Raw genomic sequence first — 18,910 nt, 5'->3', positions numbered from 1 at the left:
AGCTTTTGGTATAGCTAGTTTAAATGCTTTGATTGTGGCATGTATAGGGACTTGGATCTTTTGTTTAGTGTTTATTTTAGCCACAAGTGTTGGCTCTTATGATGGATGTGATATTTATTTTGTATAGGACATTAATGTTGGCTAATATTGATTATTATTAAATGCATTTGATGAAAATTTCTCATGGTTGTGGTTGATTTGGTTATATGTGATATACTCGGATTGGTTTTGGTTGATATTGTGTATATTGGTGCCAGTAAGGGTGGTAAAAAGGCTTGGTAAATAGCATTATTTTTGTCTACACGAGCAGAAACACAGGCGTGTGTCTAGGCCATGTGTGACACACGGTCTACCTCATGGGCGTGTAGTTTGGCTGTGTGTCCTCTGCACCTAAATTTTACAAGTCAGTATGCATGGTAGTAAACACACGGGCAAAGACACGGCCGTACAAGGACATGGCCTAACACATGGGCGTGTGCCTTGGCCGTATACCCTTAAGGGGTTGCTGATGTCAGAAAAAAATTTCAAGGTTTTTACACACGAGCTAGACACGAGTGTGTCATGGCTGTGTGGGAGACATAGGTCATGGACACGGACGTGTGCCAAGCTGTGTGAAAACCTCTACAGGTTCAAATTGAAAAATAAATTCACACGAGCTAGGGACACAGGCATGTCCCGATATGTTCAAGCCGTGTGAGCTACATGGGCCTTCAACATGCCCATGTTAAGACAACACACGGGCGTGTACCCCTATCTGTTTGAAATTTTACAAAGTTTTCTAGAGTGCACAGATTAGTCCTGAATCAATTTCCAAAGTGTACTCGGGGCCTCGCAGGCCCATAGTAGGGACATTAAGGTATTGTGAAAAGTTTTAAATTGGGATGAAATTTCATAACTAAGAAATGTACAATTGTATGTGTTCAAGTCCAGTAACACCTCGTATTCCTGCTCCAGCATAGAACTCGGGTAAGGGGTGTTACATCAAGCACACTTGTAACACCCCTTACACGAGACCATTTTCAGAGTCGAGCATGAGGCGTTACCGGAGTTATCTTACCTGTTCGGGGCATAAAAAAATTTAATTTTTTAAAAAAATATTAATTCGCTCATATTCATCCAATAAATCCCTAAAAAGGGCCCTCGAGGCCCTAAAACATGCAATTGGAATGGTTCGGGACCAAACTGGGAACATTAAAAATTTTCCTATTACTTACACAAATCAAAAAAAAATTATTTCACTATTCATAATAAAAATATATCTTCTTACCATAATTTTTCCAGAATTTTTGGTTTGGCTAGTTAGTACAGTTTATTCATTAAAGGTTCCCTTGTTTTACAGTTCAGTGGACCTGACCTCTCTTCACTAAAAATTGATTATCTCATTATACAGAAATTTGATAATGTTTTCATTTGTTTCTAGTGAAAATAGATTCACTAATAAATCTATACATATAAACTTTGACTTGTAATTCTTTTTTTAAAATTTCTAGCGATTTTCCAAAGTTGGAACAGTAGATCACAAATTCACTCTGAACCAGTCTTATAGAAATTTAAATATCTCAGAATATAGACTTCCTTTGCTTTCTCTGTTTCTTTTCTATGAAAATAGACTCAATAATCTTTAATTCTATATCTCATTCACCATTTAATTCCATTTCTAAAATTTTTAGTGATTTTTCAAAACCACATCACTGCTGCTATTTCCTAACTGTTCCATGGCCAACTCTTACTCTTTCATAGTTTCTTTGCATCAAACCTCATTTAGGCATACATAATACCAAAACATGTTCTTATTTAGCTATATCATAAGCTAATCATTACCAAGTATTTATATGCCATTCTTTAATCATATCATAAGGACATACACACAAAATAGCCAAGTCCTTATACATGCCATAACTTAAAGTATTTCTAGTCAAAAAATACTGAGATAACTCATTGATAGTGTGAGGTGATCTTCGACGTCCTTACGATTTTCTAAATTGGATTTGCGATACTATACAAAAGGGAGAAAAGAAAGGGAGTAAGCATAAAGCTTAGTAAGTTTGCATGTAAATAAATAACAACATTCTAAATGAATTATCAAGATAACTTGAACCTTTCGAACAAGGACTTATCTTACCTTCCCTTTGGCACACTCTTTGAATTTTCTGTTGAACCATTTGGAATACTAAGGATACATGGGTACCTTTCCTTTTTAAACTTGCCATTGCCTTGTCTTGACATGGTCTTACGTGGTATCTTTACCTTATAAACTCACCATTGCCATGCCTTGGCATGGTCTTACATTAGATCTTTGCCTCATAGTAGTTTATCAATGCCATGTCTTGACATGGTCTTACATGATTTCCTTGCCTTGTAGAACTTACCAATGCCATGCCTTGGCATGGTCTTACTTGGTATCCTTAAACCCTAATGTCATGACATTTGTATCCTACACATTCCTATGGTTCAATTGGGACTTTTAAGTATATTTCTCCGTCAATTCTTGCTTGAATCATCAAGGAATAAATTTAAAAAATAAATATATAGATGCTGAAAAATAAAATCATTAATTATAATAATAAAACATTGCATTTATTTACCGCAAACTTACCTTGATACAAAATACGATCAAATATTTTGATTTAGTCCTCAACCTTTTTCTTTCCTTGGTCTAACCCCGAATTTCGTTCTTCTTGATCTATAATAGAAAATTTAACTTATTTAATATTCACATTTATCAAAATAGTCCTTAACTCTAACTTTAGAAAAATTATTATTTTGCCCCTAAACTTTTGCATATTTACACTTTTGCCCCAAGACTCGAAAATGAAACTTTATCCCTAATTCTTATGTTTAATGAAATGTTGATCATTTATTTACCTATGGCAACATCAAATTCCCACTCTAACATGTACTTATGACCATTAGGTATTTTTACCGATTATGTCGTTTTACTCGTTGTCGCTTACAATTGCTTAGCTCAAGTCATTTAACATAATTTCTAGCTTCATATTCTACTATAAAACATAAAAATAAGCACATTTCACCTATGGGCATTTTTCCAAATATGAACCCTAGGTTAAATCATTGCTAGAATAAGCTAAATCAAGTTTCCGGGACTTCAAAAACGTAAAGAACATTAAAAACGGGGCTTGGAATCACTTACTATGAAGCTTGGAAGCTTGACAAAACTCTAGCTATGAAGAACCTTTGAAATTTCGGCCTAATGAAAAACATGGCCACATTTTGCCATCTTTTTCTCTTTTTTAATCTTTTAATTACCAAATGACTAAAATACCCTTCATTAAAACTTCAGTTATTTTTATCTATGTATGTCCATTTTTGTCCATGAAAACCTAATGATCTAATTACCATTTAAGGACCTCTACTTCAATTGTACTCTTCAATTTAATCCTTTAGCATCTAAAACTCATACTTATCAACTTTTGCAATCAAGCCCTAGTAGGCAAATTAAGCATGTTATCTATAAGATTTTATATCGATACTCTAACACATGCATCTAATCACTCGGTAAATTATAAAAATTAATCGGAATAAACTTTTCTATCTCGAATTCATGGTTTCGCAACCATTGTTCCGTTTAGGCCTTATTTTTTGGGAAGTTACAACACTCATGCATGCACATGCTTTATAACATAAGAATCTCTCACTTGCATATCTTTCCTCATGCTCTCATCGCACACATTCATTATAATAGAGGTGTAGCATCATGCAATGCTGCATGCTCTATCATCAATCATTACATGTCCATCGCTATAAAAGAAAACAACATATGAACATGTAAACATTCATGTGATACATGCAAGAGTCTATGTACAATTTTATGAGACTCTCACCTGAAACCCATCAACAGCAGCTTATGCTTTGGATTTAAGATTTTCCCTGTAACACCCCAAACCCAGCCCAGACGTTATGGCCGAATCTGACGTGCCACATTGGAGTTGAAAACCCATGTTCCGTTTTAGTGTTTTAAAAACCATATATCTTGTTGAGTTAACAAAGTGAATGGAAGCTGGGCACCAGGTAGGTATCTGAGACAGAGGAGGTGAGCCATGAAGGCTGCTTAAGTGCCAAGCTCTTCAGTTGGATCCAATCCTAGACATGCCCACAACCATTGCCACACTTTGTTATATCGAGTTTGAATTTGTTTAAGTGGACCTCTTTGATAAATCGAGTAATCGTGGTGTTGTGATATTTTGGAATCAAGTATCGTTTTGAAATCACATCCTAAGTCTAGCCCATTTGAATAATTATCAACCAATTTTAAAGTTATTAAAAATAAAATAATCCCGAAAAGGAGTAAAAGAAAAGTTAAAATGGCCCTATTACAACCTAAGAATAAATAATAATTATAGGAAATTTAAAGAAAACCAATGCTTATTTAAAAGCCCAAAGGCGATCATCGTGGCCACTCTGAATCCCCTCCGGCTCCAAGTCCCCACATCAAGGTTCACCTGCAAGGTTAAGGAAAGGGGGTGAGTTTGGAAACTCAGTGTGCAACAAGCCCCTTTCAGAGCCCAAATCAATATCAGCCTGCTGGGCCTTAGCCCAAGTCCAATCTCAATATGTATATACTGGGCCGTAGCCTTTTCATAAATCATATAACTAGGCCGAAGCCTTTTACTATAACCGGTATGGCCCATAGGCCCATTTCAATATCACATGTATCGTCAATAAAAACAATGCAAGCCCATTTGGGGAGACTACTTGACCCACCATCCGCTACTCTCCACCCGCACCAACCAACACACCATGTGGGGAATAACTCAACCCACCCAACCATAACTCTCCACTGGCAGCATAGCTGCTTTATCATATAACTGGAGGCCTAGCCTCTTTTAATAACTGGGGCAAAAGCCTTTTTAATAACTGGGGCATAAGCCCTTTTAATAACTGGGGCATAAGCCCTTTTAGTAACTGGGGCATAAGCCCTTTTAGTAACTGGGGCATAAGCCCTTTTGATAACTGAGGCATAAGCCCTTTTGCACTTCCTCCGTCCATATAAAAACCCAACCCAATGTATTTATGAATACATCATGTGCATATCATACATATCATGTGCATATCATGCATGTCATGTGCATATCATACATACCATGTTTATCAAAATCCCATGTATTAAATTCATATATAAACCTTAGGGGTATAATTGTCATTTTTACCTAGGGGCAAAACGGTCATTTTCATGTTATAAGGGTAATCCTATAATTTTACCAAAAATTAGGGTTTCCATATTCATTAACGGTTACTAACAATTCATGGGTGCAAACAGTGATTCTGGCCCATTTTTAGCGAAATCAAGTTATTGGGCCTAAAACCCCTAATGGACCCTACTTAGCCGATTTTGTCATCTAGGCCCATTTAGCCTATATTCCATAACGATTTTATCAGTCTCGATGCATAATTTAGCAGGTTTTCCTTTTCTACCAATTTTTTTACAAATGGGCCCGAAAGCCCATTGGGCCCCACTTCGGCCCAACTTACCGTGAACGCCAAAAATCGCGCTCTTACCGTTTCTAATGTTCCCAATCATCATCTCAACGAATCTAACTAACTAATGAGCATTCGCTTGCTCACAAGTCCTCGAAATGCCAGAATTCTGGCATTTCGGCTTTTCGGCATTTATCGCTTTAAGCTATGAAAAAGGGTTCGTTACACACCTGTTTTGCGATATTCCTTGATGAGATCTCCTACACGATTTCTCCTATAATCAACCGTTAATAAATCAGCTCACAATAATTGAACCAAACCAAGAACCATCTAATATTAACACTTACACATTCGGCCACCATCCATAATGGCCTTAAGCACCTTACCTTTGCCGAGATTTATGACGAGATCTAGCCACTCCGGTGATCCAAGCTAATCCAAATCGACACTACGCCTTGCTGCTCCTCCATTATAGAAACCATAAAAATATTAAAAGGAGAACCCCATAAAGTCTATACCCATATTCAGCCACCTCCCTAAACTAGAGGGGTTTCGGCTCTTCTTAACCTCCATAATACCGAATTGATTAAAGCTACGAGCACTTACCAAGGTTCACCTACCCAAACGGTTCCAATCCCGTGTCAACTCCGATTCAATGCAGTCCCAGCTTCAAAACACTAGCAAAAATCGCACCACAAGGATCCTAAGAATCGGCCACCAAGTCACCCAAGGATGTTGTGCTTTCGGCTTTTGGATCACTGAAGAAGTAGTGGTTATGGACCAAAAAAGGTGTTGACAAAAGATTTGAAAGGCTTTTGACATAACATGAATCGGCTAAAAGAAAAAAAAGAACAAGTGTATACCTTTATGGAGAAATCGACTTCCTTTGCCTCCTTCGGGATTTGGCTTGTTTCTATTCGATTAGCAATGAAAAGAAGGATGAGTTCGGCTTTTACTATAAATGAAATAGAGGAAGAATGGGGGTAAAGAGTTTATGGACAAAATAATGGAAGAGAAAAGAGAGGAATTGCTTAAGAAAAATCAGCACAAGTGGGAAGAAAGAAAGAAAACAAAAGAGGAAAATGCCACCCTAAAACCCAATAGCCGAATTTACACTAACCTTCCCCCTTGGCCAGCCATCACTTCCCCCATTTCAAATATCCTAAAATCTCTCCTAGATACGCTCCCCCTTATCTCTCCATCATCCCTAAAATCTCTCCCCTTATCACTCCTTAATCCATGCACTTGACTAATTCAAACCCCTCCTACAGAATCCACTTGGGTTCCATCACTTACCCTTCTTGCTCATAAAAATAAATAACCTTATTTTCCAACACAGGGAATCGATCCCATGTCTTCCCCTATGCTCCACACGCCACCTTTTTAGGAGCTTAGTGGCGTCACCCTTGCCACTTTACTACATCTCTTTCTGTGATACATTTCTCCCACAACTTTACATAAGGTCACCTAGCCAGAACCCCTAACTCTTAAGTCCAAATTTTGAAAATTCTACCGGATTTTGGCCAACACATGGGCCTTCCAAAATCCCATTTACATACTCAAATTATGAATTCCATAATCACATACCAAATTTTAGAAACTTACTTAAAATATCAAGAATTGCGAAAAACCCGAAAACCAGGATGTTACATTCCCTAACATTGTAGCAATAACAACTTATGAAAGAGAAAATTACAATTAAGAACCTATTCAAAGACCTTTCTTATCTTTATTTAAACCCCAGATTAAACTATCCAAGGTCATATTTCCAAGCATGCAAATAGACTTTTTCCTTTTCAAAATTCACATGAAGAACCAGAATACTTACCTGGTGAGAGACGGCCCTACATATGAACTAAATTCTTAACCTTAACGTGGTAAGAGAATCCCCTCATCAGCCTCCCTTGGTGGAGATGAAAAGGGTGTCTTTAAATAAAAGAGTAAAGATGACTTTTCCTTCCTACAGAAGTTTCTTAAGTAGTAATCTTTACTCTTACCCTACAATTTGACACGTGTCACTTATTTTAAGGCTACCTTTGTTAATGGATTACAGCTATGGGAATCATATTCCAGAACATAATATCCTTTCATATTAGTGTCTTGACTCACCACTTAAACTTAGCTAATTTGGTTAGCACTTCTGAGTCATCCAGACAAGCTAAGCGTAACCTAACTGGGTAGCAGCCTTAAGACCTGAGAGTCCCTTAACATGGTTGTAAATTCTTTCATAAAGTGTTGAATCAACTTTGCCTTCGAGTCCCACTATAGCCCTTTTTATGCCCTACTATTGTGCTAAAATGCCATTTAGGTGAGTAGGACCACACCAATTTGATTTCCTTAATCTACATGCCTAACTCAAAACCTGTCTAAACACAAGTAGTAACTCCTCTTGGCACAATATTATAGAATCAATGCCTTCTCCTATGCCTCTCAATTCCATTCTCCAACAACTAAGATTGTTGCCTCAACTGTTAACAAAAGTCTTCTCTTCTTATCTTACATCCAATTCCTCAAAGGATCACCTATCTCTCATGGCTCAAATTTTAGAGTTCTCGTCTCTCGAACATGGACTTTGGGGCGAGGCTCTTAGAGATGCTAGTAGGCACTACAACAACAAAACAACATATTTAGAGAAATTTTTGAAATCTAATGAAGATGTTTTGTTTGTACTCTTCCAAAAATGCTAAGAATCAATTACTTTCATTGCAAAGATATCTACCTAGCTCATGAATTTAAAGAGAAAGTATGAGTATGTTCAAACCGAAAATAATCAGTTGAAAGATGAGGTCAACCGCTTAAAGGATGAAAAAATTTATCTTTGGGGAGAGGTCCAAGGCTCAAGAGGAGAACCACTAGGCTGAGTTCAAGAGGCTACGCTAATCCCATAATAAATCCTTCATGAAATATCAAGAGGATACTCAGAGGAACCTCATTGAAGCTCTGTCAAAATGGAAATCAAATCTGATTCTACACACCCAAGTGGTTATAGGTCCTTTTGACCTTAGCAAGGTAGACTTTGATTCTATAGGATGTCTCTCTAGAATCACTCAACTTTGATGTTTACAATCCTAAGGGCGAAGAGTGGGAGGCCTTCTAAAGAAAGTGGAAGCATTCTATTGTATTTTCCAACTCCACTACAACTATAGTTAAAGATAATGAAGGGGACCTAGCAAACGTGAAGCACAACCCTGAAGGTTGTCCTCAGTCAGATGAAGTTCCTGTTGGGCTTGTAAATCAGCCCACCGAAAGGGATAATTAAGCATTCCTTTTATTTTTCCTTTTACTTTTCTTTCTGTTGTTCCTGTAATTCCTTACCTTTTCCCATGAATGACTCATCATTTTGCCTTACCATTTTTATCTTGATATCTTTAAGTATAACCAAATAGATTTTATTCAAGCAAGAGTTTAACAAATATGAGAGACTAAGCCACCGGCTAAACCTATGCTCTGATGCCAAACTTGTAGCACCCCGAACATGATCCGATAATCTGAACTTGAATCTTAGGTGTTTCCATGCTTATACACTTGAAACTTCATTCTGTTAATACAAATCACAATCTATTACAATTGTTTAACTTCAAACTTAGGAATAAAATACATAAATGTATGCAATGAGGAAGTCTTAATGGTATAAATAGAGGATTTATTACAACTAGGGCTAAATCAATGCCCTAGTCTATATAGTTATCATGTGTGGTAGATTTCTATGTTAAACAACTAATACTTAATCTCGCCATCAAGCTCACTCTGTATGCATAATAGCCCAATACGTCGCTCCTTGGCATCGTCCATTCTGGCATAAACCCAAATCAACTTTCCTGTAACATAATACACAAGGGTGAGTTCATGTGAACTTTGTGAGATACCCATCAATTACTTAATTTTTTCTTATTCATCGTATCTGCTGACCTATTTATCCATCTGTAACAAACCATTCTTTAGTGGTTTCAAGGCCACCAAATTTGACGATTAAGTTTATAAATATTATATTTAATATTTGAAGAGTTAATTGTGACTTTGAAAAGGTTTTTGATACGGTGATTTTTGTTTTATAAGCGATTTATTAAGTTTAAGTGGTAAGACCCTAAGGTCAAATGGTTTTAGAAAATGAGGTATCGGGACCTCATTTCTATAAATTGAGCAGTAAATATTTTTATAAATATTTTCAGAGTGTCATTAAGGTGGTATTAAAGTTTCATTGAAAAATTTTAACGTTTCGATAGTTAATTAAGCGAAAAGGACTAAATCGTAAAAGTTGAAAAAGTCAATTGCTATTAGTTTAAAAGTGTTAATTGATTAAAGATTATAATTGGATGGCCTTATTAAGTAAATTATCCATCCTAAAGATAATGGGACGGTTGGATGCTTAAATTTCTTTTTATTATAATGTTTTATATGTTATTATTATATGATAAAGATAAAATAAAGAATAAAAAAAGGTTAATAAAATTAAAACATAAGCCATCATCTTCTTTAACACCGAATGGCCATGGAAAGAAAGAAATGGAGAAGCTTCAAGATTCAGCCTAGCTTTGGACGATGCATGTAAGTCCATTTTAGCCTGTTTTAAATAATTTTTATGTTTTGACATCGTTTCAACTAGGTCTAGCTAGCCCGTACCTTCAATTTTGAAACCGTTAAAGATTTTGAATGTTGCCATTAATGAATCTTGTGATTTTTGTTGTTAAATGATGAATTTGGAATGCTGATTGATAATTAAAAGTATTCTGTTAAGTGATTTTTGATGAATTTACCAATTAGGGACTAAATTGTTAAATTAATAAAATTACAAGGATTTAATGTCAAATTTTTGTATAGATGGGCTGTTATGGATACCATGAACATTCGGCTATGCTCAATTTTGGGTAAAAATGGTTAATTTGCATGTTTTGGGCTCGAGGACTAAATTGAATAAAAGTAAAACTTTAAGGGCAATTTCGTATAAATGTCATAAACGACCAAATTTCATGAAATGAATGGTTTTATTGTCTAAATTAATATATTGAATGAAATTATTAATTTAGATCAAGATTGGGTGAAAATTTGAGAAAATGAAAAATTACCAAATGCCCCTAAACCTTGGTATTTCTGTAATTTAGCCAGTAAGTTCGTATGAACTGTATTCTGTATAATTTTGATTAAATTGAATGTTAATATGTGATTATATTTTGATTAAATCAATACATATATGTTAGTATGCAATTTACCATGTTATAAAACGACGTAAATCCAACGACGTATGACGATTACCGAGTCTTGTTTGAACCTTAGGAATTCGTAGGATACAAATGACATGTCATTAGGGTTACAAGATTTGGGTGCTGCTCATGAACGTCCTACCGATGGCTAAGGTCCGGCATGTGTTGTGGATACTCCACAACTCGTGTGAGAAGCATCGTGTAGCTACGTTCTGACCCACAGCTCGTGTGAGCATACATGTACAAGATTTGACAGATTTTAGTTATATGAGCTAGCACACTATGTGTGAGCTATCTCGGGTATCCAACGCTAATCTAAATAGTTTGACGGGCATTATTCGGACATGAAGTGGTAAAGTTCGATATAAACTAATATATAGATACATGTGAATTTCATTGAGATGGTATTACATGGTATATTGAAAGTGAAAATGGATTATATATGTACATGGTACATGATTAAATGTTGTGCTCATCCATGCTTATAATGCTTATGTTATATGTTAGTTTGGATAACATGTTTGGTGAACATGCTTAGGCTTTGGCCAAGTTGTTGTATTATACCATGTTCAACTTATAAGTTATGCATTGAAATGGTAAGTGAAGGTTTAAATTATGTAATTTCTATTGAAATGGTTTATCATGTGTTAGTTCCAAAAAGAATTATGTTTAAATGCACTAGCTTGTGGCTATGTTTGAATGATATGTTTAAGTCTTATGTGATATGCATATGAAACGAGTGTGGAAAGGTAATGAAATAGTAAGTTCATACTTGAAGTGTAAAATGATGAAAAAGGGAACGATGAGTTGAATTGATGTTGTTATTTAAGCTAAAGATAGTAAATGCAATGGGAAAGTAATGAAATGCAAATGAAAATAAGAAAATTTGAAAGGGTTTAAAGTTTTATAAAATCCTACTATGCTAGGGATGATATGTATTTGTGATGCTGTGGATTCATTCACTTTGTGAGTTGTTGAATATGGTTTCATGAGTCTTGCGGTATTGGTATAGGATCATCTTTGATATGTAAAAATTTCATATTAGAAATGGATTTATATGAACAAAGTTTATACGAGCTTACTAAGCATTCATTGCTTATGTAGTTGTTTTTCTATTACCTTACAGATTATCGGAAGGTCGATCGGGTTGGAAGCTAGTTAAAAATCTATTACACTATCCAACGATTATATCAGTAGATTTTGATGTCTTGGTTAAGGTTATAAATGAATGTATAGGTGGACTATGTCTAATGTTTAATTGATGAGTTATAACACCCCGTACCCGAGACCGTTGCCGGAGTCGAACACGAGGTGCTAACCGACTTAATTCATTTACTCTCACAGTCCAATTAAAAATTTTCCAGACGACTGGCTAACTGCGTCACTGTCACCTTAAAAATCATAACTTGAGTTCCACAACTCGAAAATCAGTTTCGTAATTTTTCCCTGAAACTAGGCTCATATATCCATCTAAATATTTTTTTCTAAAATTTTTGGTCGGGGCAATTAGTACAGTTTATTAGTTAAAGCCTCCCCTATTACAGGGTACGACTACACTGACCTTCATGCATTTCAATTTGGATATCTCCCTGTACAGGGCTTAAATACTGATCCCGTTTATTTCTATAGAAACTAGACTCAAAAAGGAATCTATACATATATGGCATGACTTCTAAATGTCTCTGGTTAATTTATAATGAATTTCCAAAGTCAGATCAGGGGATCCAGAAACTGTTCTGGCCCTGTCTCACAAAAACTTAAACCTCTCATAATATACTATTCATATGGACGTTTCATTACTTTCCTATGAAAATAGATTCATCAAGGTTCGATTAGATAATTTATTCGCTATTTAATTCCATTCCTACTATTTTTAGAGATTTTTCACATCCACATCACTGCTGCTGCCAGCATCTATTTTTAAGGTAAACTTTACCTATTTCATGATCCTCCATGGATCAACTAGAGTTTGTCATACATATACCAAAAGTGATCATGAATAACCATTCCCATGACTAACCGTTACCAACATTTCCATACCTCTCGACGGACGACATACAAAACGATTATAATACTATGATCAATGTATACTTAAGCCATTTTCGCATGGCTATCCAAATTTACACAAAACCGAAAGGTACATGACCTACAACAAAAGGGTAGTCCTATACATTAACCAAAATATCCTCTCACTACTAGTCTATTCTATACATGCCATAAGATATTCCAAAATGTAGCAGTACCAAACAGTGGATGGTGATAATGTGACTAGTTGCTGACGATCCCCGAGCCTGTAGCTTCCAAATGAGATCTATAAAACAGAGGAAACAAAGTACACGGAGTAAGCATTACAATGCTTAGTAAGCTTTAAGCAGTGTCAACAGTTAACAATCAAATTATAACATAGGTGTTCGTATTTTTATTTCACTCTTCCTTCGGGCATACCATCCCCTTTTCCGAATATGCACGTCTCATCATATGTAGTAGGTAGATAAATTCTCACTTGATGGTGACCTCTTATGATCATAGGTACATTACATATTTTTACCTGACTTTCCACATTGACCAAATGCACAATAATCATAGAACGATCTTATTGCTTTACTCACATGTGCATCACATAACGACCTTGTGATTTAGTCTAAATCAAACTTAAATATAATCTCAAAATACATACCTGACCAACTTAACGCATTGAACGTATTTATTACTAATTGTCACTGTGAAGTCGCATAATCTTACGCTTTACTTGAATCTTCAGCAAAACCTTTAGTTCGGGGCTTACCCAGACAAAATCTCCACACGTAGTCATCGGGTCATTAGAGCTCAGATATAGTACGAGCACGAAGCCTACGGTCATTAATCAGTGATAATATTCTCGCATAAATCCTGCGGGGTTTTAACCCGGATATAGTACTGACACAAATGCCCTTCGGGACTTATCACATTTATACACTTCCACATCCATCACGTTGGCCACTCGGTCCTATCACATATATACACTTTCACATTCATCACATTGGCCATTCAGCCTTATCACATATATATACACCTTCACATTCATCACATCGGCCATTAGGCCTTATCACATATATACACTTTCACATTCATCACATCGGCCATTAGGCCTTATCACATATATACACACCTTCACATTCATCACATAAAATCCTAAATCAAAATATAAATTTTCATGTATTCACATCACAATTATTCACATATACTTCACATACCACATATACTATCATGTACAGACTTGGTCTTGGCCGAATCTACATCAATCATTTTCCAATGAATAATTCAATTTCACGCCATACTATCATTTCATATTCGAATTCTCATAAACTTACAATTTTACAAATTTTAATATCAAAGATCCATCTAACACTCATATATCATTTTACAATATCACGAATTAGAATTCAAGTATGGGTTTAATCAATAGCTTATGAGCAACTAAAACAAGTTTTATCCATGTTACAACAAAATCACATATTCACTACGAGCTGTTTTCCTGAGCAATGGTCACTAAATTATTTATAACCGGAGCTACAAGGCTCCGAATCACTTGCCGTTAATTTTCCCTGAATATAGACTCGTATATCTTCCATCCATAAATTTTTCAGAATTTTAGATTTGGCCAATCAATACCAGATTTTTCTTAAAGTTTCCCCTGTTTCACTATTTGACTAACCTGACCAGTCTTCACTACGAATCAAAATTCTAATTGTACAGAATTCAAAGTATGTTCTATTTGATTTCATTTGAAACTAGACTCATTAAGTAGTCTAAGCATATAAATTTTATCTTGTAACCATTTTTGTACAAATTATAGTGATTTTTTTAAAACAGAACAGGGGATTTCGGAGTCATTCTGACCCTGTCCCACACAACTTTAAATATCTCTTTATAGGAAATTTCTTTGCTTCCACGGTCTCTTTTATAGGAAACTAGACCAACTAAGCTTTGATTACATATTTTATTCAGCCTATAATTCCACACCAACAATTTATAGTGATTTTCTAAAATCACATTACTGCTGCTGTCCAAGCAAATTATTACAATTTGCTCTTAAATTTTCAAGTCCAAACACTTATGAACTTACCATTTGAGTTTAAGACATATCATGGCCACACCATATCTTATTAAATCAACTCATTATGTCCTATTATGATTGAATTTACTCAACGTTTAATTACTTAAAACTTACCTCGGAAGTGGTCGACGATTAGATGTCCACGGCTATTCGTTTACTTTCTCTTTTCCCCTATCCGACTTTGATCCTCTTTGCTCTTAAGCTTAAGTAAAACAATAGATTTGCTTAAGTACTTAACTAATATTATTCACTTAACAATCACATTTGGCAATCACATATCATTTAATCTTTATCTCAACACCAAACCGAGTTATAAGATCATACATTATACTAAGCATATCATTAAACATACCTATTCAATTTAGCTAATTTCATAGCCGATTAATCACCTTACCCCACATTACTCAATGCTGAATATCAACCCAACATCACAAGCATAATCACCATGAAACTTACCTTAATACACATTTTATCCCATTGCCGAATACATGTATATATATATCAGCAAACAAATATTTATTCACATAACAACAATTCATTCACATCTCTATACTAAATTCATATTCGCAATGGCCTCCAATATAGTGACCGATTCTTCTCAACTAGCACTAAGGAGGATTTAACAACGAGGACTTTACATTCCTTTCAATTTTAAAATCTCGGGTTTACCATCACAAGAAGATACATCCTTCATTCAATCACACTCACCAACTATTATGTAACTACTCAAAATGCAACCAAAAACAAAAGGGTTGCCCTAACATAAATCATACACCACACCATCAATTGAAGGTTAATTCATGGTAACATTAGTATTGAAAGGTTGCGTTGTGGGCAGCCTAAGAGGACCCATAACACTTGGCTTAATTGCTGTAATATATCACATTGGAGGCTGATTCGGACAGCATTAATAGTACAATATTTAGACAACATGAACAGGCACAATTAACAATACCATCAAGATAAAATTCGGACAGCAATTTAACGGTTTCAACAATTATCAAACACAAGAAAATAAAAGTTCAAGGAAAACTCACCAAGGTTCCCAACACCGATTCTACCTATTCAATTTGCTCCTCCCCTTTCCACTCTGACCTTCTCCCACCTTTTTAGCCTTCTACTTGAAAATTTCAACTTATAAGCAAACAAATTTCATGGTTTTCCACTACATGCAGCCGGCCTCTCCTCTCTAGCTTCCTTTGCAAGAGACAAGGAAGCAAGATAGAAAAATAAAAGTTGAAGTCTTTCTTTCTTCCATTCACGGCAATGGAGGGGGGGGAGACAACTTTGGTTTCTCCTCCCACTCCCCTCTTTTTTTATTATTCTACCCACACATTTTAGCATAAAATGTCTATAATATGTCTTTCCCCATAGCATGGCCGGCCACCATCTAGATTTTTGGCTAATTTGACATGCAAACCCTTCTTTTATACAACATGCATTAATAGGTCCTTATAGATTAACCTATCGCATTCCAAAAGTGTCACACATAAGTCCTACTACTAAATTTACATGCAATCGACTAAATCGAAGCTTAAAACTTTCACACATTCATATTCACATATTTTAGACAATAGATATCATATTCAAATAATTTGGTGACTCGGTTTAGCGGTCCCGAAACCGCTTTCCGACTAGGGTCATTTTAGGGCTGTCACATGAGTATGGAATATATATATGTCATTTTGGTTTATATTTTAGCCCTTATGTTTTGGCCTGTAGATTTGGTACTTCGAATGATTAATATGTCGATATATATGTGTGGTCTTATGATGGAAGTTGAACATGTTCATATTGGTATGAAAAATTTAGTTGTCATATATGATTATTGATGCTAATTGTTAAATGGTAAATATGGTATTTTGGTTGGTGAACAAATTGATATGTTGGCATGTATACATGTGTTTTTATGGTTAATGACATTTTGACATTTTGGTGCTTATTGGCTAATGTTGAAATGGTTTAGTGATGGAAGGCCAAATTGGTATATTTGTGAGTGAATTTTGGTATGTAATCATTGTGCTAAGTTTAATAAGGAAATTAGATTAGAAGAATATGGATGGTTAAAGGCTAAACTATGCAAAAGTTTAAACATGTTTGGTTGTTATGATTGAGGTGCCTTCTTGGGCATATTGCTTGTATGAAAAAATACCATAATGGTCTAGCATGATTATACATGTTTTAGGTACATTTTGAATGCTTGAATGTAAGTGCAAATGGCTTGTATATGTGATCTATTTTGGGTGAAAGAAATGGCTTGAAATTGACCTGTTTCTTGTCCACACGACCTGAGACACAGGTATGTGTCTCAGTCGTCTGTAACACACAGCCACGCAACACGGCCATGTGTCCCCTGTAGGTTTTTTAAAGGTTGTATTTCGAGAGTTACACAGCTTGATACACAAGAGTGTGGCTTGGACATGTGACCCAAGTCAGAAAGTTAGAGGGCACGGACACGGGTTGGGACATAGTTGTGCGTCCCTACTTCGAATGCCCACACGGCCTAAGACATGGGCGTGTGTCTCAGGATGAATTTTTCTATATTTTTTCATGAAGTTCTAAATGTTTTCAATTTAGTCTCGAATCATTTCTATAGTGTTTCTAAGGTCTCGAAGGCTCGAAAAAGGGATGTTATGCATGTGTTTGAATGGAATATGATGTGTTTCATAAATAATTGTAATCGAATGTTTTATGTTAAAAGTTTTCGGTAATGCTCCGTTACCCTAGTTTGGCGACAGAGATGGGTTAAGAGTATTACACCATCTCATCATTCTTACTCTTAAACCTGTCTCTAACGAATACCTTTCTCGACAAGATTGTAGAAATTGGGTTGTGGTCCTTGTCCATTTCCATTTTGGTGTTGATTCCCTAAATAATAAACTGACTCAGAATTTACTGGACAATTCTCGAAAGAATGACCATCCCCACAATATACACAAGAAACAACATCGAATTGACTTGGTGGTTGGGTTGCAATAGGATTAAAACCTTTAGTAGTAAACTATTTCAACATTGAAAAGATATAATATAATTGAGCTAAGAGTGAAGTGACAGCATCTACTTCATGCACTCCTGCTAATCTTATTCCTAAAGCTACTAAATTTTTTGGCTACTAATAATCGTTACTGGCTATTCTCTCGATGATCTCGTAAGCCTCATTATAAGACTTCGACAAGAGAGCACCATTTGCAAAATCGTCTACCACCAACCTTGTGTGTGTGTTGAGACCATTATAAAATGTGTCCAACTAGATGCAATGTGGAATCCCTTGATGAGGGCATCTACATAGTAACTCCTTGAATCTTTCCCATGCTTCCTATAGGTATTCTTCATCCATTTGTTGAAAAGTGGTGATCTCATTTCGCAACTTAGAATTTTTGCTAGATGAGAAATGCTTTACCAGGAAGTGTTCAACTAATTCTTGCCAAGTTGAAATTGAATGGGGTGGCAACAAATTAAGTCATGCTCGTGCTCAGTCTCGAAATGAGTACGGAAACAACTTCAACCTTAATGTACCTTCAGTTACATCGGCTATCTTGAAGGAGTCGCTCACTTCCATGAATAGTCGAAGGTAAATGTGTGGATTTTCTATGGGCATACCACTAAATTGGCCCATGGTTTGGAGGATTTTAAACATCACTAGCTTTAAATCAAATTGGGGTGCCTCGATCTTCGGTCTCCTAATTCCTGGATTTAACTCATTAAAAAAGGGCACAGTGTACTGCCTTATGGCTCGATCCCTATCATCAGCAATAAGGATTGGATTTCGAACATTAGCGGCTTCATTCCCTTGAACACCATTTTGATTTCCAATGTCCATTTTGTCTTGTCTTTGGGCTATTCTTTCTCATCTTCTTTGTCTAAATGTCCGCTCAATTTCAAGTATACAGGTAATAAATCAATGATTCGATCTATGCTTATAAACACCTGAAAATAAAATCACAGAAAAAAGAATAAAAAACAAAAAACTACTACTAAGTAGAAATAAAATAAAATAAAATAAAAAACAAATTGCAAAGAATAATTTCACAAAAATGATTAAGGCAATAGTCCCCGGCAACGGCGCCAAAAACTTGTAATGCGTGTTTTGTGCAAGTGTACACAATTGTTATCAAGTAATAAATAAGTAAAAGAGTTATTGTCTCCACAGGGACTGTGTATATTAATCAATTAATTGTAA

At 35.5% G+C, this 18,910-nt stretch overlaps 1 non-coding gene across 1 annotated transcript; it reads left to right on the top strand.

Annotated features, from left to right (window-relative positions):
* The first annotated feature begins 17,993 nt into the window (after positions 1 to 17,993).
* Positions 17,994 to 18,100, top strand: LOC128286097 (small nucleolar RNA R71). Its single transcript, XR_008276642.1, has one exon. It is a non-coding gene; the product is annotated as a small nucleolar RNA R71 (small nucleolar RNA).
* The last annotated feature ends 810 nt before the right edge of the window (positions 18,101 to 18,910 follow it).

The sequence above is a fragment of the Gossypium arboreum genome, chromosome 12, assembly GCF_025698485.1.
Source record: "Gossypium arboreum isolate Shixiya-1 chromosome 12, ASM2569848v2, whole genome shotgun sequence".
Lineage (NCBI taxonomy): Eukaryota > Viridiplantae > Streptophyta > Magnoliopsida > Malvales > Malvaceae > Gossypium > Gossypium arboreum.
The sequence above is the reverse complement of the archived record's forward strand: the minus strand, read 5'-3'. Positions and strand labels throughout refer to the sequence as shown.